The following is a 27,083-nucleotide window of genomic DNA, read 5'->3' as shown; positions in this document are numbered from 1 at the left end:
TGAGAGAAGAAAGGAGAAATAAGTATATATTTATAGAATTGCTGTACTAACATATTCATAATAAATCACATCTGGTTATCCTAATTTATTTATGTAGATTAGTTTTACTATCATGAATCAATTTCTTACTCCAAAATAACTTTTCTCCTGTCCACCTTTTTTGTTCTTTTATTTTGCATTCTGATTAAATTCCCATATAAGAAAAATTTTAAAAACTTGAGTTTTAATTACAAGGGTATTAGATATTTTGGACATTTTTCTCCTTGATGATTTGATAATAAAATGGAGTTACATTCAAATTTATAGCAATTATATTTTGCCTTTTTATTATTGGTGCATTTTAGCGTTATTTGATATTACTGTAAAATCTTTGATGAGAAATAGAAGAGGAAAAGAAATTCAGCTCTGGGATATATTATGTCCCTGTAATAGTTTGTGCATTGCTCTAATTCTTTTCAGAACTTTCTTGGAGCAAAATTAATACTAGAAAATGATCAAAAGAACAGCAATTGGTTTTGCGTGGAAGTGGCCTAATGAAGGTGGGTATAGGATTGTGCTAATGGATTGATTATATCCTTTCCTCAGTAGAAAAATCAAACCCTGAGTTGACTAAGAGTGCAATGTTTAAAACGTCTGGCTTAAGAGAAGAATAGTTTGGGAATTATTAGGGAAAATAGTCTTCTTCATTCCTGATGATTCCTTCCATGTGGAGGTCTCCTACTCTATCAGCTAATTCTCCTGGGTTCTCATTACACCCTTACTAGTGAATTGGAGTGGAGAAACCAAACTTGCACCATCCACACCATTCCTCTTTTCCCTTTCCCTCAGGAGCAAACCATTTTCAGAGAGTGCAGTCTGCTCTTCTATAGGGCAGGCTCTGTTCTTACATGGAAAGAGCTGCCTTCTTTCAGCAAAGTCTGTGATTGACCTCACACTAAGCAAATCCTCCAAATCAGACTTTATGTCAGAAATAAAGTATATGTTTTGACTTTTATCTTCCTTACTCCTTCATCTTGTTTGTCATTGAAGAAGTTAGGTGAGGAAAAGGGTGTACTATTTATTACACCCTAAGAAGAGGACAACAAGACATATTTTAAAGGTCTTAAAATGATTTAAAGCCTAAAGAAATTTGCAAATGCATATGCAATCACACATGTATATTATCAGACACATTCTCTCTAAGAAATTTAAGTTTACAAGAAATTTTAAATATATTTGTTTTATGCTTTTATGGTTTCCCCATATGGTTCATTTGATTGGTTGAGCCACATACCATCTTTTCATGTATTATGACTACTTAAAATTATAGTCCTTATATTTTTAAAACAAAACAAAACACAAATATTTTGTCCAGCAGCTCTCACTGCTGAAAAGTGTTTGAAATTTTTTTTTTTCCTCAGCGGTTGGTTAGTTAGATGATTATGATGATGAAAAAGTATTGGAGAATAAATTTATAATCACATAACAAATCCTGGGATGTGAGAACCAGAATTAACTATAAAAAGACTTCAGACAAACCACAATAAGAAGCTCAGAATGCTTTTCCTCACATTTTATTAATGCTAAGGAATCATCAGGTATATATATATATAAATACCTTAGATTTTAACACTGAAATTGAGGTCACAATTGATACAGCCTTCAATCACTTTCATCAGGTAGCAGTTTTGTTGTATACCCATTGCCTGTTCAGGGACAGATGTAGCTAGTCATACATTCTCTTGCCTTTTCAAGGAGTTATATGTATTGTTACTATACATGCTAAATTTAATTGCCAGTTAAAATACCTCTAGTCTAAAAGCTTATACTGTGATTCAGCATTGAATGCAAAAGTTACTTTGTTAACAGAAAGACATGGAAAGAGATCATCAGGAAGTAAATGTGATTGTGAAATAAATCTTTATCATTACAAGAAAGACCTTAATTCTTTGTTTTCTTGCAAATCAACAACCAAGTGTTTGTAGGACCTCAGACAGGAAGATGCACACAAGAAGCCATTAAATTTTGTTAATGAGATTAGCAGATACATTTTGCTCTGCACAAAGCAGCTGAGGACAGGAGCAGTTGCCAAATCCCTAGAATAGTTGAGAAGTTAGTGTGACTGTTTCATGCATCAAATAAGACTTTCACTAAAATGTTGCTATAATTTAATTGACAGGCATCATTTTTTTCTTTATTGGTATATATGATAAAGTAATGGTGTATCTTACAATTAATGGCTTAGATGAAATATGGTAAAATAAACCCAGTCACAGCATTATGCGATTCAAAATTATTCTTTGTGATAGTTTGTTGGTGTTGTTATTTGTCAATAGAAAATTTTTCTGACTGATTGAGAGATAATGCACTTCTTGTGAAGAGACATGATCTTTTTTTACTGAATATGACACTTACTTTAACCACATATATTCTTCAAATATGAAAAAAAAATTATAAGAAGAATCAGTGTGTCTTTTGCAAGGTTAAATCAAATCTTGAAAATGTGTGCAGTTTATTCTTGGAAGTTTTTCATTAAAAAAGATAATCTTAGATAATTTTTTTTTTTGAGTTGACTCCGTAAATATAGTTGTCATTAAATAGGCTTATATACATTTACTGCTTCAGGCAGTAAAACCTGCAGATTTACTGTTGCACAAAGCACAGCCAATCCTTCTCTATTTGTAGAACTAATTCAACCATATGTTCATTTGAAGGCATTTTGTAATAACTTCAGGGGAGGTAGAAGGAAGTAAATTTTAGTTGTCATTGAAAGGAAATCACGAGATAGACCAACTGTTAAGGACACCGCTGGGCAGAGCATTGGGTCATCTATGTCTTCAAGTCCACAAGCAAAAGTTAAAAAACAAACCTATTAATGTCTATTTTTTAATAAAAAGAGATCACAAGCTATGCATTTATTTATGTGAAAGAGTGTGATGTATATGAATAGTATATGGAATATTCCTTTCTCCCTCTATGTGAATTAACTGTGAAAGCATAGTCTTAGGTGAAATTTGAAACTCCAAAGGCTCAGTGTACTAAGAAAGAGAAATCCATTTGTTTAGGTCTTTAGCTTTGTAAAACATAATAAAGGAATTGGGCAGTCAGCTCAGGCATTGATTAAATACAGCTCAGATTCAATAAAGAAAGAAAACCTTTACTGGATGAAATTCTTTTAGAGAGGTACATCCTTTCTCAGATTACCAAGGAATTGTAATTTCATTTTTCAGCCATGGATTAGGAGGTACTTTAATTCCTTTGGGAACTGTTGGATCCTCTTGGGGAATTCTATAATATGGCCAAAAGTTTTGCTTTCCTTAGACACAAATGTAAAAGAAAAATAAGTCATTATGATTCCTCCTTGTTGAAGCAAAAATTTTAATCAGTAGATCATAATTTCTTGCCTGACTAAATTTTTAGGGGTCACATTTTTTGTTTTTATTTTCCTCTTATTTTCAAATATGCCAAATATTTATATCATTACACAAAACTAAGAATACATTTGCTCCCATGCACTTAATAATTTACTAAAAGAATTTATCGGATTCACTTTTTGTACGGGAAACACTATTATGAAGTAGATAACATGCATATTGGTTTGTCCTTGGTACATAATAAATTGTAATGAGACCATATGGTCATGCAGAGAACTAACTGAAAATCTGCCTGAAGTCAATAATAATCTTGAAATGGCCTGAACCAAGGCCAAAGATAGTTATCTAGCTATAGCACTTCCCTAATCTACAAGTTTTTTCATATTAATTTCCACCACTCCCCCTTTTATCTAATTCCCATTTAGGAAAATACTTCTTTTAGTAATCCTTTCACGGCCGTTCCCACCCTACCAGATCTAGAATCATCTGGATTGCTTTACCTTGCAATGTGTTTGCATAGCCCATTACTTTCCTCCTATCATGATAATTATCATGCCTAAAAGTAAATACTTATTTATCATCATGCTTATATATCATCCACCACTATGTAATCTCTGTTTTGGTAGGGGCTGTTTTCTTATTAGTTGACATTTTACATAAGTACCATAATATATGGTAATTAGAAGAAATTGAATATTAAATATGTGGTTAGATGAGTAAATTTATTGTGGATTTATTATTTCTTCTGTTTCAAATTCCAAGTCCCTCAAAGGCAAAGAAACAGGTATTGTATCTTTGTACCTCTTGCTGTATCAAAATATTTTTCACAAAACCAATATGCTTTGAAAGGTTCAGTTTGACAATCCTGCCCTTTTAAAATCCTTGAACTGATAGAATCAACCATAATATCACAGTAGAACAAGAAAGCATGCCATGAGGAAGAATTCGCGAAAGCTGGAAAAGCAGAGGCAGAGGCAATGCTTAGAGCAGCTTGCATGGGTTGCCCCATCTCCTACTCCATAAGCTTAGTTGACCAGGAGATTTACCCAAAGACTAAAGCAGTGAGTGGGAAACTTGGACTAAGGTGTAGGGAGATGCTCCAAGGGATTGCTAATCTTGTCATCTAGAAGACCTACTCAACCTCCACCTTTTAATGAGTCCTTATCTTTTGAACAGGCATTCTCAAAAACAAAAATAAGCAATCACTAAATCTTTGAGTTATAACAACACTATGAAAGTGGGATATCAATCTTAAAAAAAGAATTAGCATCTGAGGAAATGGAGTTAGTAAAGTCAATAGTATAGCTATAAATAGCAAATGCAGAGAAATGTGAAAAATATTACTTCCAAGAGATCCTGGAAATTGTAAAATTCTATTATATAAGTGAAACAAATGCTCCACATGGTAGACAGAATTCCAAAAGATTCCCCCAACTTTTCTATCCTTATCTCAGGGACTATGATTATGCTATGTTGCATAGCAAAGGGGATTTTGAAAATATAATTAAGATTATTAATTAGATATCTTTGAATAAGCTAAATGAGTGCATCCAGTCACATCAGCCCTTTCATTAAAAAGTGTTTTCTCCAGCTGGTAGCAGAAGAGCTATTGAGAGGGATTTGAAGCATGAGAAAGACTTAATGCACCATTCATAGCTTGAAGATGGAGGAGTCCATGTGGAAAGGACTACAAAGTGGACTCTAGGTACTGAGATAGGCTCCCAGCTAACAGCCAACAAAGAAGCAGGGACCTGAGACCTACATCCACAAGAAACTGTATACTGCAAGAACCAGAATGAGCTCTGAAGTGGATTCTTCCTGTGCCTCTAGGTAAGAGTCCAGCCTGGCCAACACACTGCTTTAAGTCTCCTGTGGCCCTAAGCAAAGAACCAGTCAAGTCTGCTTGGACTTCTGACCCACAGAACTGGGGTATAATAAACAAGTAAAAAGGTATTGGTTTAAGCTGCTAAATTTGTGATAATTTGTTACACAGCAACAGGAAACTAATACACTCCATAAATGTTTTTCGGTTGATATTTGATTGGAGAGACTCTCTTATTACCACCTTTCCATTGATGCCATATCATCTATTCCTTATGAGATTTGTGGAAACTTACTATGCATTACTCATAAAGGTAAATGAAAAGGAATTATTACTTCCCTGTTTTGTAGTAAATGCCATTAATTAAATATTTTAGGTATGTCTTTCTAAAATAAAACAACAAAATAATACATCAGAATGTAAAAATCTACTAAAATGGGGTATTTCTTCCTAGGTGTTATACTATTTTCCTAGGTAAGTCATTTATAACTCTGCTATTTGACATAGTAATTTATTTACGTTAGAGTAATTTTCTCATTCCTTCAGATTATTTCTTCACCTCATACTGTGTCATATCACCTTGTTAATTGCTAACAATTTTCTTGTCTTTTTCTTCATTCTTAATTTCTTCATGGACATTATGGCTTATGGGAATTATGTCTTTATATGAGTTGAAATGCACAGACTGGGGGCAGGAGACAACTTTCGTTTATTGTGAATACAGAGAGTAGTTTCATAGCCTGGCTCAAACATGGTCAGAGTGATAGTGAACTTCCTTTCTTGATTATTTCTTTCTTGCCAAATATTCACACTTTTTTTTACCCAAAAATATATGTCATAGTACTTTATCATCATATGATCTCAGTGCCATTTATTTGAGTTCTAATTATAGTATATAATTCTCCAGGATATTTTAACTTTTATTTCCTGGGAGTAGCTCAATCCTAACATGTTTAATTCATTTTTCCTACCATTATTCATAAGACATTAAAACCCATGGCCTTATAGGTTTAGCACCTTAAAATCACATTTCATTCTGCCTTTTCTTTTATTCTCAGTTAAGAGTTAATCATGATATAATTTGACTACTTTTAAAAAAAATCATTTTCACGTTTCTCTTAAAAATGTTACCTTTAGGCCCTATCCCTTCGTAAGAGGAAATCTGGAAATTTGGTAGGTCAATGCCATCTTTTCAAAAGAATTGTTTTGAAAGAGGTATATATAAAGCATCTCAGACTGGACACTGTGTTTCTGTCTAAATCTACTCTCCACATTCCTACACCTCAGTGCACAGTAGGGTAAATGGTATCGACTATGTCAGTGGGGTTCCATAGGCTCTAGTTTCCAAGTATATGCATCAAATAGAAAGCATAATAAGAAATGAAAGAGAAAGGAGAGTTTGAGGTTGGATTATTCATTATCTTGGCTGCTTCTCTGCCAATATGTCATAGGCCAACTACTTCCCTGCCTCACAACTCCAGTCAGGAATTCTCCCACCTATAGACACTCTTCTGTGTTCTGGTAACTGGCACCTCCCTTTGACAGTTCAGATCTATATGTGGTAACAGCTTGCGGCTCTTGCTAGCCCTGGAGAAATTCACAATCCCTTGGTTTCCCTCATTATAAATGGTCTCAACGAAATTTTCTTTAATCTCATTCATGACTGTTGTGCTTCCTGCTAGGAAACTGATGGATCACATAGTATGAGAGGTGGATCTGTGAAACAAATGCTTTTCTTTGGGTCTCAGGTGCTATTACTCCAATATTGATGAGTGTATGGGTAACATCCTGGCCAGTGGAAATACGTCTCTTGTTGTTGGTGAGCTTGCTGGCAAACAACATGTAGCCAAAATGGCCGCTAAGCATACACAATAACTATCACAAACGGCCCCTCCCTTCTTCCTAGCTATTTTCCCACCAGAGAAGCCCGCGTGCACCAACTTCAAACCTGCCTCATCCAATCAATAGCCACTTCAAATTACCCCAGCCCCCCTAGCCTATCCATAATTGACACATCACCTCAAGCCCCCACCCCTGCCTATATAAGCTGTACCACTTCCCCAATAAACTAGACCTGCGCCACGAGCCTGCGTCTCTGGGGTGGTTACTGTGTGTTTAACCTGGCTGTGTGATACCAAGGCCCAGTCATCACTCACAACCCATTCAAAAGATTCACCTCACTGAGGTGAAAGCTGTCTAGCTAACGGCCAGGCCAGCCGCCTAGCTAACGGCCACAGGGGTACGCCCACACTTTGTAATCTATGGCATATATGCCATAATATTCCAATGACCTGGTAGAGACAGTGAGTAAAGGACAATTAAGGGCAAGACATTGACTGATGGTGTCATGTAGTTTCTACGAAAAGCATAGTGATTATAATGATTGTGGGATCAGCTGATTGTTTTTGAAGTTCTTATAAAGTGTGCACATGGAAATCTACAAATTCTTTTAAGGCCAATTCAGGGTAGGGCAGGAAGGTCAGAGAGCTTTTATGGTAGCTATGTATGATAACCACTGATGTGATCGAAAGAAGGAAAAGGGACTGGGGAACAAGCTCAGGTCCTGATTGGAAGAATTATAAATTTGAAACTCCATTTAAATAGTAAATCCATTTAGATTGTTTATGCTAAGATAAGGACACTGTGGAAAGGAGTGGGGCCTTAAGATATGGATCAGGAATATTTAGGCATACACTAATGAGGCTTAGAACTTTGAGCCACAAACTCCCCTGAAATCTTTTTGTCAGAAGCAGCCTCCCTCTCACCTTGTACATCTGTACCCCTGTCTGAGAAAACCAGCTTGCCATGAATGATGAACTTTTAATGATACCTGCACCTATTATCTAACAAGGTAGTCTCATTCTCTTCATTTTCTCACCTCCACTTTTCCTCATTGCAAGGATCTAGACTCCACAATGACCTAAATGTGCAAGTCAAAGAGAAGAGAATGTAAAACAAATTAGTGAGTAAGTTCCAGGACCAAGCAGATGTCTAGGACTTATGTATGGGTGTGGTCCTTAAAGTGGTTAGCTCAAGCAAAACAAAATAGTACTTGATTAATGGGAATGTGTTGACATAAATGCATTCTGCTAGGATTCAAGATTTAATGAGTTGACTAGAATACCTAGGCATTGGTGGCGCCTAGTCTGCTAGGTTTGCAGTCAATAAAATTTTGATGTTGGGCCTTCCTTGAAATATTATAGAGGAAAGAATTTGGAATGCAGGGAGGTGAGGATTTGGAGTGAACCTTTTCTGTGCACCCCGCTCAAACTTTCTCTTACCAGTCCTCACAAGAGAACATTCTCTTCACCACGTACAGGGAGTGTACTGGCAAGGCAGACAAAATTGATTCTTAGATCTCAGTGGGAATAATGGAGACTCAGAGTTGTAGAGACCGGAGGTAACAACTAACCTTCAGAAACAAGGCGAATGAAATTATCAAAACAAGCTAGAGTATTGGTTTTCAAATATGGCTGCACATTTTACTCATCTGGGGAGGTTTGAAAAATACTGCTCTCTCTCTCTCCCACCTTCAGTGATTCTTATTGAATTGAAGGTCCAGGGAATAGGAGTTTTCAAACATCCTCAGGTGTTTCTAATTTGAAGCCAAATGAACTAAAAGAGTGGTAATCAGAATGTGCTCAATTGCACAGATCTATAGTGATGGCTAATTGACCACAGGATTCCTGGAACAAAATTGGTTTTATACTAAGATGCTACTTGGAATAAATAGACTGAAATATTTTAGTTCTGTGGTTTCCAAGATTCATTTTTATTTCAGCTCTAAGCCAGCTTAATGACCAAGAGTCCCTTGACTAAGAAAGAGACCAATTCCCTAAGAGGATTCGCTCAAGCAAAGGTGTGCATTATGAATCACTCTCAAAGACTTCTCCAGAGGTACCAATGCACTTATACTAGTATAAAGTACATTAAACAAAGGGAAATATCGAGACCTTTCATGTGTTATTAGCACTGGTTCTGAACTAATGCTGATCTCTGGAAACCTGAAATGCCACTGTGGTTTTCCAGGCAATTGGGAGCTTATGGACATCAAGAGACAGATGAAATTTTTGACCAAGGTAATACATTGGAATTTCTATGTCCACTGAACACATTCTATGGTATGTTCCACTTCCAGAATACATAGTGAGAATGCATGTACCTTTTAACTGTTCCTTTACTCATACAGTCAGTACTATTATGTTAGTTAGAACTAGGTTAAAGTTCTGGAACAATCCTCCTCCTTCCCTATGATAGTAAACCAAAATAGTACTGCATACTCGGGAATAGCAAAGATTAATACCACCATCAAAAACAAAAAAATAGTGAAAGGTGTAGAGATCTTAATTCTTACCACATTCCCATTTAACTTACCTCTTTTGTTGGTGTAAAAGTTAGGTGAGTCTTGAAGAATAATGTGGAATATCAAAAACTTAATTAGATGGTAATGCTAATCCCAGTTGCAGATAAATATCTTTACTAAAGTAAATCTCAAGACGTGCAGCTAATGAAAGAGCAAAGGCTTTTTAATATAATTTATTCTTATAAGAAAATAGGATAAAAAGCAATTTGACTTATCTGTCAGGGACAGGCTTATACATTTACTGCGTGGCTACAGGGCTGTGTCAGATCTCTAGCTCTGGATCTTCCTGACAGATTACAAAGAAGGAGGTGAGGGTAGGCAATGACTTCTTAACAGATGGCTGTGACTTGCTTAACAATCAGGAGTCAGCAAACTATGCTCTGGCCCATTACATGTTATTTTTTAAAATTTTACTTATTTTTATTTTTTTAGTTTTAATTTTATTTTTAAGAGATACTTAGTTTACACAAATGTTGCACAAAAAATATAGGGGATTCCCATATGCCCTGCTCCCCACACTTCCCACCTCCCACCTTTCCCACAATTCTGTAGGTTATGGCAAGATTTATACTGGCCTGTATCTGCCATTGCAATGTCATTCAGGACAATTCTCAAGTCCCCAAAATGCCTCTGCTTTTCCCTCTCCCTGCCCTCAGAATCTCCAGTGGCCACTGCCTCCACATCAAGATATAATTTCTTCCATTGCTAGAATCAAAGTAAGTTTATAGTAGAATACCAGTAAATCTACTTTAGTCCATAGTTCATTACCCAATCTTGAGGATTCTGGGATGGTGATGTCCACTCCACCTCTAATTGAGAAGGGGCTGTGATCCCATAGCACTGATGAATGGGACTCTCTTGCTTGCAATTGTAGACTCTCTTGATTCCTTGGTATGGTAGTTGTCCATCATCACCTCCACATTAGTTGTCTTGGGTGAGACCAATGAACTAAAGAGTAGGTTTTGCAAGTTCATTAAAATTCACGGCCCAGCTAGCACAAGGCCAACAAAAAGATTAAGTCTCTTGGATGTACATCTACCATCTCTAGTAATAATTATAGGTTCAAATAGAAGGACAGAAGAGCCATGTGTAGGGAAACCGCAACTGAGTCAAATTCTGTCATTCTGGGGAGCAGAAATTTCAAAGTAGGGCACCAAACTCCTGAGCTACCTGCCCTGACTATAGTGTCTGTATGTCTCCAGAGCTCTCAGGAGCCCTACTATTTGGGGTAATAGCTACTTTGTCAGTCAAAGAGATCCTTCTGGGTTGTGCAGAAGTGTAACCTCTGGAAAGACCTCCTGACTCACATTTGAAGTCTCTTAGCCATATAAATTCATTTGTCTTTACGTTTCCCCCCTTTTGGTCAGGGTTTTTTCCAAATGCATTGCTAGTTGGTACTTAGTAGTAATCCCTCAGTGCCAGGAAGGCTCATCCCCAGGAGCTATGTCCCATGCTGGGGGGAAGGTAATATATTTATATGCTGAGTTCAGCTTAGAGAGAGGCCACATTTGAGCCACAAAGAGGCTCCCAGGAGGCAGTTCTTAGGTACCCTATAATACCAGACTAAATTTCAATTTCAAGAGTAAAGGTTCATATGCACAGTCATCAGTATCAAGGGCCTGTCAATGGACCGTATTCCTTCACTAGTCATTGCCCCTGTACTTGGGGGATTCTTGCTGATTCATTAGAGAATGTGACAGAACTGAACTGGGGGGAGGGTTTGGGGAGGGAGCAGGTGAACACTGGAGACTGGAAGGTATGTGGTTGAAACTACAATACTGGGAATGCTCTTTTGGTAATATGGCAAGGGAGGGTTGCTGGTTTGGGGTTTTGGATGTGGGGGGGGGGGCATTCAGGACAGGGTGCACTTGGGTCAGACTTCTAGGGAGTATGTGAGTGTTCATTTTGCCATAGTTTGCTATATCAGTGGGTGGAGACTCACATAATGAGCAGCAAGGTGGTGGACTCCCATCCTGGGGAGGCCCACTATGTTCTCAAATAGAGGGTCAGGAGACTTTCGAGAGCATGGACAGTGCCTAATAGGGGAAGGCAGACCATTGTGTCAAGCCCTCAGTGTTGCTGCAAGTAATATGAATTTTTTCCTTCAAGGAGTGAAGCCTGGTAGTTTCTGTGGGTTCTGAGGAGAGGAGAAGGAGAAACAGAATAAGCTGGAAGAGGTGGCATTTTAGGGGAGATAGAAATGTTCTACATGATCTTGCTGTGATGAATACATGCCGTGTTGAATTGCATCAAAGTTTATAAAAATGTATGGTCCAAAATGTTAACCATAATGTAAACCATTTACCATGGTTGGTAGCTATGTTTCAATATTTGTACATCAGTTGTAAGAAATGTACCATCTACATATAAAATGTTATTAATAAGGAAAGGGGGAAAGGGGGAGGATGTTGGGTATATGGGAGTTCCCTATATTCGATACCTGACTTTTCTGTAACATAAAACTTCTTTGAGGACAAAAATGATAGGATAACAGATCTTATAGTGATGAAAGGCAAAATGTAAAAAGAAATTTTTAAAATATTTTTCCATTATTTTTTGTTATCCCAAGTTTTAATTTTTAAAAAATTTTCATATTTTATTTCATATTTTAAAAACTATCACTATTATTTCATTTTCCTGTAATTGCATTTGGCTATATTATTGGCTTCATTTTTGAAGAGATATTGAATTACAGGTTTACAGCTGTGGCAGGTGAGGACCGTTGGTGCATAGTATCAATAACGGTGAACACATGGGAGGAAGCTCACCTGGGCATATTTTATAAGGCATATAAATGTTTTCAAATGTTCATGGGGCATTGTCACGGTGGGTGGAGATTCACACAATAACCAAAGGAATATCAAATTCCCATTACCTGTTTTCATAGGAAGCATGAGCTAAGAATGGTTCCTATAGTATAAGTGGCTGAAAAAAAATCAAAAGAATTCATGACATGTGAAAATTTTATGAAATTCCATTTTCCATGTCCATACATCAACTTTTACTGTCACATAGTTGTACTTATTTACATATTGTCTTGTGGCTGCTTTTATGCTACAACAGCAGAGGTCAGCAGTTGTGACAGAAAAAATATAGTCCACAAAAGTCTAACATATTTACTACCTGGGTCTTTATAGAAAGTTTACCAACCCCTGCAGCAGTCAAAATAAGACTTGAAAGTTCCGTGTGACAGAGGATGATTCAGTGTGGAACCTCTGGCAGGCCTTAAGAAGAACTTCATACTAAAACTCTATATAAGAGTTTTATACTAAAGTAATGGTCTCTTTCACTGGGATTAAAAGCTGAAAGGGTTCATGGGTTCAACGTCATAGAATTCCCCTCATCCAGGCTGATCTGGATATTGGCACCACTGAGTGTCCTACCTGCAAACTCAGAGGCCATTGGAAAAGAAGCTCCTGTTTTTTAATTTTTGTTCTTTTTTTCCTTCAGAATATGAACTCCTGTTAATAGGGCATATCTTTAATACCCTTTATGTGGAAAGAGATACTGCCTAAAGAAAATGTCTACTCTGGCTAATGAAAGGGGGACTGGTCAAGGTCTCTACAAAAATGAGAAATGCAAGACAAGTGATAAAGTGGTCTGGGCAAGATGTAATTGATAAGGCAGCAAGTGTGAAGATACCCGTGTTCCCTGTAAATGATCAGAGAAGATCCATTTCACAGAATACTTTAAATAATCAGGTATAGGAAATGGTCATTCAGGTGGGCGTTGTTGTATCTTTACCAGGCGTCTTCCTCCTTGTTCACTGGGTCCACATACAAAGTGGTCATGCAGGTTGGCATAAAGGCCATGAAAGAGCATAGCAACATAGAATTCCTCTTGTCCAAACTGATCTGTCTATTGCCACTGCTGAGTGTCTTACTTGCCTACCAGAGAAGTCAAGGCTAAGTACTAGATATGGTAGAGTTTCTCAGGAGACTAGCCATTCATCTGATAGCAGACTGATCATTCCAGGCCCCTTTCATTATAGATGGTAACTAACTCATCCATAAAAGGATAGCTAAACATCTGGGATGCACTTATGCCTTTTCTGCCTACAATCCTTTTGCAAGCAACACTATTCATGGACCTCCAAATATCTATTTCCATGATATGCCACACAATATCACTGCCTAATCAGAGTCTAGCATTTATTTTTATTGCAAAGGAAGTAAAACAATTGACTAGCACCCATGAAATTCACTTATGTAGCATATGCTCATCATCCATTTGCAGCTGGTTTGATATAATAGTGGCATGGCCGCTAAAAGTTCATTTAGAGTGCTTACTGGGAGACAAGTTTCTTTAAGGTCATCACATTCATCTTGGGATGACTTCTGCATTTCTGGATGAGGGAACCACCACTTGGCTTGTTTTATTTCTTCAAGAGACGTTCATACCTCATGCTTCTCCTTCACCAGCTCACAAAAGAAGTGATCTATGCCCTCTAGGACCATGTCATTGACAGAGAGGAAGGTGAAGGAGGCCCACAGATGCAGGTTGACCAAGTGGTTGACTGAGGACTCCACCTGGGTGGAATAATTCTGAGGGATATGGGAGTGCACAGTTGGTCAATAATGAGAAGCTAACTGCAAAAAACAAAACAAAACAAAACAAAAAAAACAGAAACAAAAACAAAAATAGCATTACTGGCCCTGCCAGTAGGGAATGACAGAAGACAATCCTCAAGGTGCAAATGAAGAGGTAATTGGAGGGTGGTCTGAGACTCAAGGGGGCAGTCCACCAGTCTGTTCTGTCCAAACACTATTGAAACAAAAGACAGATATTTGGAACCACAAGAGGCACTGTTGTGTTTGGATTTGGACAGAGGGAGCTACTTGAAGAAGATCCTAGGGAGACTGGAGATGGAGGTTGGAATATATATTCCCTTAATTCCTACTGGGTCTGTGAAAGGCCACAGCTCCTACCTGGGTACCTCCTCTTACAATTATATTTATACTTTCCAAATTCTAGTAACTGCTTCATATTCTTGCCTCTTCAGACCAAGAAGAATTAACCACTCATAACTCTTGCTAGCCATGACTGAGGTATTTAACTCAACTGTGATGGTTTTCCTTTAATTGCCTACATTTTGTAAATACTAACTTCATTCATTTTTCCTCACCTTTAAATCAAAACACCTCATCTGAACATGCAATCTGTTTCCTGTGGAGAATTTGATGAATAAAAGCACAGAATAGTCACAACATTAAATGTTAGATATTATTTTTTCTTCTTCCTCTTAAATATAAAATATTAAAAGCACTAGACAAAATAGAAGCCATTATCTTAGAAAATGTCACCAATACCATGTTTCCCTGTGGCAATTCAGTCTTAGGTTTGATGAGAGAGTAATATGAGAATAATGGGTGTTTTTTGTCTTTTGTCTTTCTGTGCATGCTTTAGCAAAATGACCTTTACAAGCAGCACATTGGACTAAAATGCAAACTGCTTTTAAAATCCTTGATAAGCTTCGTGCAACTCAAAGCCTCTACTGCTGTGTAAAGAAGAAGTTTGTTAAATAATTTCTATATAATAGTTGGTAATGTTTTTAGTTACCTCCATATATATAGTTTTGATTTTTGTCATCATGTGTATATTTTACTGTAGTCATGAAGAATTTTTAGCATTTTATTCAAAGAATGAAATTTTACATGGATGAGAAATTCGTTCATTGCAAAAAAAAGAATAAATTAACTTGCAGATTTGAATCAAACTGCTCAGTTCTTCTCAATAGAACTAAGTGATACAGAAACATTTAAAATAAATGAATATATTCCAGTAATTTAAGTGGAAAACAATATAAGGCTGCCCGTCAGAGTAATTTGAGTCAATTATTGTTTTTTAATCATTTTAACATATTAACAATATAAATGTATAATTTTGTGAAATCATTTCTGAATTTTTCCATTTTTTTGTTAATTAACACTTTTTAATTTGGAATCTATATCTACAAAACACTTTGAACAATATGGTTTCAAGTATTGAAGGATTTATCCACATTATAGTAAAATCACTTATCAACCTTATAGTGAAATCATTTTTACTTCATATGTATAACTCAAACATACTTTTTAAAATAAAATCTTATTGAAGTATACCATACAGACATGCACATACATAAAGAGTAAGTATACAGTAAAAATGTGAACTTACAAAACAAGCGTGCATATCACCATATAGGTCTCCAATATATCACCTGACCATCAACAGCTTGCATTCTTGTGAAACATTTGTTATAAACTATGAAAGACCATAGTCAAAATATTGCTACTAACTATAGCCCATATATTACATATGGTGTATATTTCCCTCAATCCACCCAATTATTACCACTCTGTATTAGTATTACATCTTTGCTATAGTTCATGAGAGGACTTTCTCATATTCTGTTAACCACCACTCTTCTTCCATCACAGGCTTCCCTGTGTTATACAGTCTCATGCTTTATACAATCCATTCAAAGTGTACACTCAGTGGTTTTCATTTTCTTCACAGAATTATGCTGTCATTACCTCAGTCAATGTTAGAACGTTTTCATTACTCCAAAAGGAAACATCGTATATCTCTTTATACCTCCTTATTGTTGTCCCCTAGAATTGATATAATACCTTCTTTTTATATATATTTGAACATACCAAATGATAAGCATATGTGGGGTGATTTCTAAAATATTCCATGCAAGTAAGAATTTACATTTATAAAAGCATCAATATATGATCAATAGCATTAACTGTGCTCTCTTCCCTCTAGATTCTTTTGGAGATTAGGGGTGCTCTGACATCTGCAAGTAATAGTCACATCTGATTATACATCTAGGAAATAGATAAAGAGAGCTAGATGAATCTTTCAAAGTTGTTATGGAAAGATATTAAGATCAGAGAGATCTAATTAATCAAAACTGGGAAAGCCAATCAACATACTTCTTTATGGGGAATGGATGTTATAATAAAGTTAAATAATGTAATAATAATTCAAATTTCATGTGGGATTTTCTGCCCCTGCCACCATAGCTGGGATTGTCTCACCTCTACCATCTATCCCTTACATGCTCCAAACCCCCTGAAATTCTAGAAAGTGGTAAGACAGACTATTTTGTAGCAGTCCTAATTCTCCTTATGGCCTCAGGTTCTCTTTCTGTTGAATTGGATCAGCTCCTGAAGCTGTTCCTCTTCTGAAGCTGTCCTGAGCTGTTCCTACTCTTAAGGTTGCACTATTTAGCAAAGAATACAAGATGTTCTGTCAAATTTGAATTTCAGATAAATTATGAGCCTTATGTATAATATAAGCTTCTACCTTGCAATATTTCGGACATATTTGTACAAAAAGTGTTTGGCCTATTTGGCTGTTAATTTAATATTAACATTTGTCTGGGACTCCTACCTGTCTTATACTATATTACCCTTATATGAAATTCAGTCCCTTTCCTCCCCTCAGTGAAAACAATGAGATTTTTTTCTCATAAAATACCTTTCAGTGAAGTTTTGGGAGGTAGAGAGGACATGCATGCTAATCACAGGAGATATTTTTAAGCACAATTTATTTTTCCTCATTACATAAAAGTAGAGTTCACAATTTTTTGACCCTCAAGTGTGCATTTTTAATTGGTATTGATTTACTTTGCTCAAAGGAAACAGAGTGGGACTCCTTCGTGTGACTTTGGGTGAAATTAAAATGTCAATCTCTGTTTCTTCATATACAACATGAAGAGATTGATCATTTAGATAGAGGGATAGATTTAGATAGATGATAGATAGACGATTGCTAGATAGATAAATAGATATAAATTGATCATTCTGGATCAAGATCTAGATTGAGAATGGAAGAGAATCAGAGATTTACACTAAATGAGAATTTAGCGTAAAACTGCATTGAGGTTTTTGGGATACCTTGACTAATTGATTTTGAGAAATAAGAATTTTCTTTGCAATTAGCAAGGAAAAAGAGATGAAATAAGGAAAAAAGAACAATACGTTTACAAATATTATTCCAAAATGGCTAAAATTTCCTTAAGGCCTGATTTTTTTCTCTCTCAGTATTCTCTACCTCTATTATTATCTACCTCTGTGGAGTAGTGGAACAAGACAAGACTCTGTCACTGGAGGAACTGACTCAGCATTTTATTACTTCCATAAATTTTGTAATTTATTTAACTTTTTTGAGCCCTAGCTAGTTGTTAGAGCCTCCTATTTTCTTCAGGTTTTTGCTTAGACAGAGCTTGATGAATGAGGCCGTTCTATATAAAATGGCAGCTCAAACACATACTTTCTTTTTCTCCATATACTTATTATCATCTCTCATGTCATATAGTCATTCATATGTTAAATTGTCTGTTTATTGCCTGTCTCTTTCCTGTAGAAGGCAGATACCCCATTGACAAGGATTTTGTCTTATTCACTGCTGTTGCCACAGCATTTCAAACAGGGCCTAGCACAGAAGAGGACTTAGTGACTGAAGAAGTGAGCATTATCTACTTCTATTTATAAATGAGGGGCTCAACCAAATTCTGTAAAGTTGTCCTGAAGCTTTAAAGATATACTGCATATAAGTAATTTAGGTTAGTGCCTGGTTCATGGTATGTACAAAGTGAACAATTAATTTATTGTAATTAGTAATTCCATATAGTAGTAAATCAATGGATTAAATTTTTTTTCCTTTCATTTTCAATTTCTTTGATTTATCTCCTCTGTTGAATTCCTAATTTTTCTCACTTATGTCCAACAGAAACATGGAAATGCAGGAAAAAAAGCAATGAAAAGACTTAAGATACTGGGGCAGTTTGAAGTTCTTTTATGAATCCCAAAAAGATTATACTTTCAAACTAATCTGCACCTGTGGGCATGATACCCTTTGATTGCATTAAATTTGGTTGAGGATCCTTTGATTAAATCACTTGATAAAACTGATTGGGGCTTTTGATTGGACTGTGTCTGTGAGGTGTGAGCCAGTTTGGGTCTCCATTCTCTGGCTGGGTCTGGTATAAACAAAGATACACAGACAGACACAGGCACAGAAAAAGGGAGCCATCATATTTGATCCTGCAATGTGAGAGAAAGAACTCCAGTTTTGTTCACAGCTGAGCTGCAAGGGGAGAAGCCTCCAAGAGGCTCAAATTGCTGAGGGCCCGAGAAAGCTGAGCTATATCCCTGATAGCTCACAGCTGAACTCAGGAAGAAAGTGGAGCAGCCTAGGCTGATAGAGGATGCCCAGAGAGAAAGAAGGCCTATGATTGGTGGCCTTCAGCTAAACTCCAGGAGAAGGTAGATTCAGGAGGGGAAGGCAGAGACCTTGGCAGAGATCGCAGCCATCTTGCTTCATCACACCACCAGAGAACAAGATCAACAGGAGCTGAATTTGGTGGGGTAGCACCTCTGGTAGTGCCTTGATTTGGACCCCTCACAGCCTCAGAACTGTAAGCTTTTATCCCAAATAAAACCACATTGTAAAAGCCAACACATTTCTGGCACTTTGCACTGGCAGCCCTTTGGCAAACTAAAACTTAAGATACATAACATTCATAATTGTGTGTATTGTTCAACTTACAGGTAGAATTAAATTAAAATGCTTGGCAACATTAGAACAAAAGAAAGAAAGGTTATATGATGCCACATTATTTTAGAATTCTAGCTTGTTGGGGGTAATAGGAAAAGAATTCATTTATATTTAATCTTACCAAGTCAAGGATTCATGTTGTAATCTCTTGTAAAATGTTACATAACTAACAATCTCATAGAGGAGAAAAATGGGTTAATCAAACATAACTTGATCATTTGAAAAGCAGACAAAAAAGAAGAGACAAGAAAATTGTAATGTAGTAAGTATAGATAACCCTCAATATATAAACAAGCAATTCTAACAATTGCAAAGAAAAAAAATAATCAAATAAATGATGGTCACCCAGGATTTTTAAAAAAATCTAAGTATCAGTGGCTTTAAAAAAGACATGGAAATGAAAAACAATGTCAAAACAACAACAAAATGGAAGTAATAAGAAAAAAAATAAGGAAAGTTGGTGTAACCATGCTAATATCAAAGATGAATTTACAGCAAGAAGTACTAGAGTTAAAAGAGATTTACTTCAATATGACAATAGAGTTAATCTTTCAGAAAGATTATCAATTCTAAACGTGTATGCATATAATAACATAACTTCATACAAGTAAATAAAAAATTGACAAATAAAAATAAAATAGACAGTACTACAAATATATTGTGTATTTTCACATGCTGCTCAGTAATAGAATACAGACAGAATATCAGAAAAGAAATAGAAGATGAGACAAAATGATTTTAAAAACCTGGGCTTAATTGGCATATATAGAATAGCAACAACTGCTGAACATATATTCTTTGGAATTATGTTTGGAACATTTACCAAAACTGATTATAGGCAGAGCAACAAAATATATATCAAGAAATCTAAAAGAACTGATATAATGCAGAATAGATTTTCTGACCACAGTGGAGCTGTGCTAGAAACTAATAACAAAAAGATAACTGGGAAATATTCAAATATTGAGAGGAAACTCTTCTCAATAACTTCATTCTAAAATAAATTGCATTGTGAATTTGTAAGTATTTTGAATTGTATGATAATGAAAATGACATTCCACAATCTTTTCGGATGCCCTGAACTTATATTTAGAGAAAAAATTTAAACTGTCAGTGACTATACTAGAAAAAAATTCATCTCTAAAAGTTAGAAAAAGACTTCTTATTGATCCACATTCCTGCTCCAAACCAGAAAAGATAGCTAAAATTTTAAAAAAATACAGACATATGTGTGTATATACATATTTACAAATGTACATTCCTTTGTGTATAGGTGTGTGTGTGGTGTACGTTTTAAAGTGTCAGAGAGCTGGTAAGGCAGCCAGAACTTAAGGCAACAAAATTATAGAGGTGGCAAACTTCTTGGAGAGGTGTGACAACATTCTGTAGGGTATTTTACCTCTCTCATTTGGGTACAGAAGAAAAACCGAGACAAAGTGTTCAAGTGCCAGAAAATCCCTGCAGAGTCTTACAGGGATAGAAAGAAAAAAATGAACAAAAACTAGAGCATTCAGGGATCAGCATATAAGTGAAAAGGGAAAGGCAGTTAACTGAACCTGACACTGCGGATTTTCCATTTATATTTTTGGCATTTTAACATGCATTCAAAATGTTAATGCATGCAAGAGGAATGGCTGAATGACCGTTTTACTGTCCTGGGAAGCGGACTAGACCCAGTGGTTAGGGCATCCGTCTACCACATGGGAGTTCCACAGTTCAAACCCTGGGCCTTCTTGACCTGTGTGGAGCTGGCCCATGCACAGTGCTGATGCACGCAAGGAGTGCCCTGCCACGCAGGGGTGTCCCCCGCGTAGGGGAGCCCCATGCGCAAGGAGTGCGCCCTGTAAGGAGAGCCACCCAGTGCGAAAGAAAGTGTAGCCTGCCCAGGAATGGCACCGCACACACAGAGAGCTGACGCAACAAGATGACACAACAACAACAAAAAGAAACACAGATTCCCGTGCTGCTGTCAACAACAGAAGCGGACAAAGAAAAAGACGCAGCAAATAGACACAGAGAACAGACAACCGGGTGGAGGGAGGGATAGGGGTAGGGGGAGGGGAGAGAAATAAATAAATAAATAAATCTTAAAAAAAAAATGGTCCCATTGGTGAAACATATTTTGGAGTTATCAGACAAGTATTTTAAGTAGAAAAGCTGATGTATATATAGGAAAAAGAGATGAGATAAGGAGAATTATACAAAAGTTAGAATTTATTAAACAGAATCTTATTAAAATATGGTATTGAAAAGACAATAACTAATAACGAGAACTGTCTGGATAGATTTAACTACAAATTTGAGTGCAAGAGAGAGTTTTACAGGCTAAAACACAGAAAGGAAAAAAAATTGAAAATACCAAAAAGAGAGTAAAATGTTATGTATATGTAATAGAATTCACAGGAGAAGAAAGAAAATTAGAAGCAATATTTGAAGTTAGTAGCTTATGATTATCTAAAACTGATGAAAGCTTCCATCCACAGATCTAAGAAACTGCAAACTTCAAGCTTAATAGTTGAGAGAAATCACAGCTAGGCATACCATAGACCAACTGCTGAGACCAAAAGACAAAGAAAAATATTTTGAAAGCAGCAAGAGAAAATAGGCACATTCACTTTAAATTAACAATTGAATTTTTAGGAAAAATTATTAAAGCCATAGGACAAATATATTGAAATTCTTAAAGAATGAAAAGAAAATAATTGCCAAACTATAATTCTATATTCCAAAACATTAATCTTCAAAAATGAATGCAAAATGAAATGTTTTAATTCAAAACCTACTGGAGGAATCTTTCACCAAAAGGAACATGATCTGAGTCAGAAACTAAGAAATGTAAAAAAATAGTGAAGAGCAAAAATGGATAAATTAGCCAAAATGAAAACATGATGAAATAAAAAGCCCTTATTGACCTGAATCTATTCAAGAAATTGAGTGTGTGTTTTAAAAACCTTATGAAACATCTCCAGCCCCAGGAAGTTATAGTGATCATTTAAAATACAAATAGCATTAATCTTTTGAAAAGCTCTCCCTGAGAATATATAAAGAGTGATCATTTACTATTGTATTTTATAAGGCCAGCATAATCTTTAAACCAAAAGCTGATGAGGACATTGTAAGAAGTAAAATTAGAGACTAGTCTTTCTCCTAAATATAAATGCAAAACCGTTTAAAAAATTAACAAATGGAATCTAGTGAACTCAAAAATGATTATATATCATGATTTATTTGCATTTATTACAGGAAAGCAAATTTTGGGTTAGTATTCAAAAATCAATATAATTAACTGAAGTAACAGAAAAATGGGAGAAAAATCATATTACCATTTCAGTAGATATAGAAAATATTGATAAATTATTATAGCATTTAAATTTTAAAATAAACTTAGAAACCTAGAATTATAGGTTAATTTGATAACTGTAACTACAAAAACTAGCAAAATTATAATTTCTAGTGAAATTTTAAGAGATTTCTCTCTTGGGACTGGAAAAACAAAAAGAAAAGATCCCTCCTCTTACCACTGTATTCCACATCTTACAGGAGGTTCTTATTCAGGGCAATAAAACCTGAGGAAAAAAATGTAAGGCATAAGAATTGAAAATGAAGAAATGAAATTGTTATTATTCACATATGACATGATTATATACTTAGAAATTAGAGGAAAATATGCAAACTATTGGACTTCAGTGATTCTAGCAAGGCAGTTGGATTAGAAGGTCAATGCAGAACAACAATGATAACAAAAAAGATATACAAAATTATACACTTATAATAGCATTAAAATTCATGAATCCATATGTATATACCTAATGGAAGATGTGCAAAACCTCTACAAAGGAATCTACAACATTTTTTGTTTATTTGTTTGAATACTGGGATTCAGATACTTTATTTGCATAGCACTTGTAAACTATTTTAATGCGTGAAAGCTATTGTTGGTATGGAGTCTTTCAGAACAAAACATGCTCAAAATGCTAACATTTCACCTCAGAAATGTCACAGAACAATTTGCCTTCATGCATATTACATTTTGAAACATATTAGTTTTTTTATTAGAGCAATGATAGGTTTACAGAAAAATCATGCAGAATATACAGAATGTACAGAGTTTCCCTTCACACAGAGTTTTCTCTGTTATTAACCTTTTGCATTAGTATGAAACCTTTGTTACAATTGATAAAAGAATATTATTATAATCATACTATTAACCATAATCCATAGTGTACATTAGGGAACACTGTTTGTGTTGTATGGCTGTTTTTAAATTTTCATTCTGGTACCAAATATACAACCTAAAACTTCCCACTTTATCTACTTTCAGAGATACAATTCAGATATACATTCAAAATGTTGGGCCACCATCACTACCATCCATTACCAAAGCTTTTAATCTCAAAATAAAATATTAAACAAAACAAGTCCATCACAAGAGAGTATACGTTGTATAATTCCATTGATACAAAATTTTAAAACTGGCAAAACTAAGTGATAACAGAAGTCAGGCTGGTGGTTTTCTTTGAGAAGAGGCCCTCAAGGGACCGTGAAGGATTTTTGGTAAAATTCTATTTCTTGATCTGACTGTTGATCACATGGGTCTCTTCAGTCGTGAAAATTCATTATACCCTTACTATTTTTTCACTTGTCTGCATATATGTCATGCTTTGAAAAAACTTTTTACTTAAAAATGATACAACCAACTATACCAAAAGGGGGAAATATTAAATACAGGTGAGTTTTTATGGCTGAGAGATTTCAAAGTAATTCAGAAGGTCATTCCAGAGGTTACGCTTATGCATGTCTCAGGAGGATCTCACTGACTACCACAGTAAACAGTGCTTTCAACAGGGGTACTTCTGAGGGCTCTAGTGACATCTAGACAATATAGGCAGGACAGACAAGCCCAGAAAATTGGCTCCCACAACTCCCATCCTCAAAACAAGAGTATCCACAACTGTAAGTAAGACAGTTCCATCCGTCTGCCCCACAGGCTCTAAGCCCCCTCTCAATAGGAAGGAGAGTGGACATCACCATCCCAAAATCCTCAAGTTCGAGAATGAACAAACATAAGTGGGAATGTGACTATGGAATAAAATAGATTTATTCTAGTAATGGAAGAACTTGTAACATTGATATAAAGACAGAGGACACCAGAGGTTCTGAAGGGAGGGGTAAGGAAAATAGGTGGAACATGCAGCATTTTGGGACATTGGAATTGTTCTGCATGATACTGCAATAATGGATAAGGACATTACACATTTTGTCAAAACCTATTGTGCAGTGCAAAGTGTAAACCATATGTGTCATCATGTGTACACACTAATGAAAGTTGTTAATGGGGCAAAGTGTAGGAGGGGATAAGGGTGGATTTTATGGGAATCCCCTATATTTTTGATGTAACGTTTATGTAATCTGAAGCTTCTTTAAAAATAAAGGGAAAAAAGGATACCACCAATCTCTTCAGACTTTGGTCTTGCTTATTTACTTTCATACCTAAATTATAATGCTCCAAATTCTTCATTTAAGGAAAGCATAGGTATTTCAATTTGTTTCATGTTGCCTATTTCAAATATTATTGAAGAATCACAGGGATGCTTATATAATTCTCCTTCTAAAAGAAGGAAATTATTACAGATTATTTTTTATAATAGATTATTAATTATTTTCCTCTTAAGCCATACATAGCACAAAGCTATATCTCTTTCCTTGGATCCAGATCATTTGAGGAAAATTTTTCTGTGAATGATCCTCTGTTAATAAATTCTGAAAAAGAATATTTTCATTCTCTTGAATTTCTTAGTATTAGTGTATTATAGGCATTGAGATGCTTACAAACTGCTGGCAAAATAGGAAAACACCAACAAAACTATGTGTAAAATTGGATTTTTTATATCTGCAAACTCATAATAATAAGGAAGGGTTCTTAAAGATATTTTGGTATCCAGTTCAGAAGGTCACTTTTCCCCAGCTAGTAAAGTGAAGTATAGCAACTCCCAGAGGAGCTATTATGACCCCTGCTTTTATAAATGGCCTATTTCTTTGTCCATAGATATGAGAATGTGTCCAATTCCTTTTTAACAACTTTGAGAAAATTTCACAAGTGAGTTAATGAAGTTTTTGTCATTTCTCACTAAAATCGACCATCACCTGCCCCTCACCTATGTGGTCTGAAAGCAAACTTAAATTTAGTTTCTCTCTCACAAAGTACAAATCCATAGAGGCATAAAAAGATTGTGAAGTGCAACTACAAATTCCAATAATATCTTGTCTCTCCCAAAGGAAGTGAAAGAAATTAAAGAAAATTAGATTTTACTGAGCTAATAAGGCATACAGGAAAAGGTTTAGCTTTACTTTCACTTTTTCACTGAACAAAGCAATATGAGACTTACAGCTAATTTGCAGACACTTTCACCTATTTAAGTCACAAATCAGATAAATGTATAAGTTCAACTGAAAATCCTTCTAGTCAAAGGGGATGAAGGGAAGGAACTAGTGTTTTCTGGGCACCTATTATTTATTTCATTTAATACTCAGAAGAATCTTATAAAATGAATGCTCTTATTTTCATATTACAGATGAGTAAATTAGGTTCAATGGGCTGAAATACCTTCGCAAAGTTCAAAAAGTTGGTATATTATAGAGCAAGGGAACGAAGTCCACATTTTTATGATCCTAAGCACACTGTTGCTACTCAATGTTAGAGTTAGTCACCTTTAAACAGCAGTCATTGAATCCTTACCTCTCTGTGCGCTTTACCTCCTTCTGCCTCTTATTTCTAAGTGTACGTGAACTGTATTTTGCAGTAGAGGTCATTTAATTCCTACCACAGCTTAATTTATCTTTTTGGAAAATGTGAGGAATGTTATAAATTTGCATCATGGAATTTGGAATTTGAATTTCCTAAATAACAGAAAACCCACTGAAAAAAATTTATCTTTGCCAACACACCTGGAAAGCAATTAGAAAGATATCTACCACAATGCTCATGTTTTTCTAGGTGAACCGGAGGAAAGGAATGTTATGAAATGAAATTTCGTAATAAAGCATATTACCATGAAACAAATAACTATCTTATGCAATGCAGTCCATCACCTGAGAGGATAGATAATGTAGGCAGTGATTAAGATCACGGATCTTGGAAATTGGGATGATCAGGATATTACTCCATATCATCAAATCTAAGACACCATCAACCGCAAGAACTAGCATTATTTTATAAACCATTAAGAAAGAAACAAATGCTGTCAGCTATTTATAAGACATCATTGACTGTAAGATGCATTCAAACTTCAGAAGTGTTAAACTGTAAAAAAATACAATTTGAGTCTTAGAATTGATGAAATGAAGAAGTGTGGTTATACCTTCTCAGATCCATGGCCTCTTGCCTGTGTTACTGAAAATCATCCAGGACTGTATCCACAATTTCACCCTTGCGTCCTTAGGCCTATGCTCAACACATTTTCCCACGAAAATGCCCACCACGTCATGTCACCCTCTGGTTCAACTCTGTGATGTCTTTCCACTTCATTCAGAGTAAAATCCAAAGTCTTTTCAGTGGCTGACAAGAATCTGCTACGTTGGCACCTCTTTGACCTCATCTGCTCTACTTTTGCCCCTGGCTCTGGTCTAGACACACAGGCCTCCCTGGCATTCCTTTCTGGACATTTCATTTTCTATTCCCTCTCTTCGAAAGGGCTTCACTCATAACTCCTCCAGGTATATAATGAAATGTCATTTTCTTAGTTAAGACCTTCCCTGGCCAAACTCTGTGCTACTGCAAAGTCTCACAGCAACAATCTCTGCCCCCTTCACCTCTTTAATTCCTCCTCAGCATTTCAAAAAAATTATAAAACACTACATATGCCATCTATTTATCATGACTCTTCCAAGAGAATGTAAACTCCAGAGGGAAGGGTTTTAAAAAAAAAATCTATTTCATTCATGGCTGTATTCCAGAGTCTAGAACAGTGTCTGACACATATTAGTGTTCCTAAAT

The sequence above is a fragment of the Dasypus novemcinctus genome, chromosome 16 (assembly GCF_030445035.2).
Source record: "Dasypus novemcinctus isolate mDasNov1 chromosome 16, mDasNov1.1.hap2, whole genome shotgun sequence".
Lineage (NCBI taxonomy): Eukaryota > Metazoa > Chordata > Mammalia > Cingulata > Dasypodidae > Dasypus > Dasypus novemcinctus.
The sequence above is the reverse complement of the archived record's forward strand: the minus strand, read 5'-3'. Positions refer to the sequence as shown.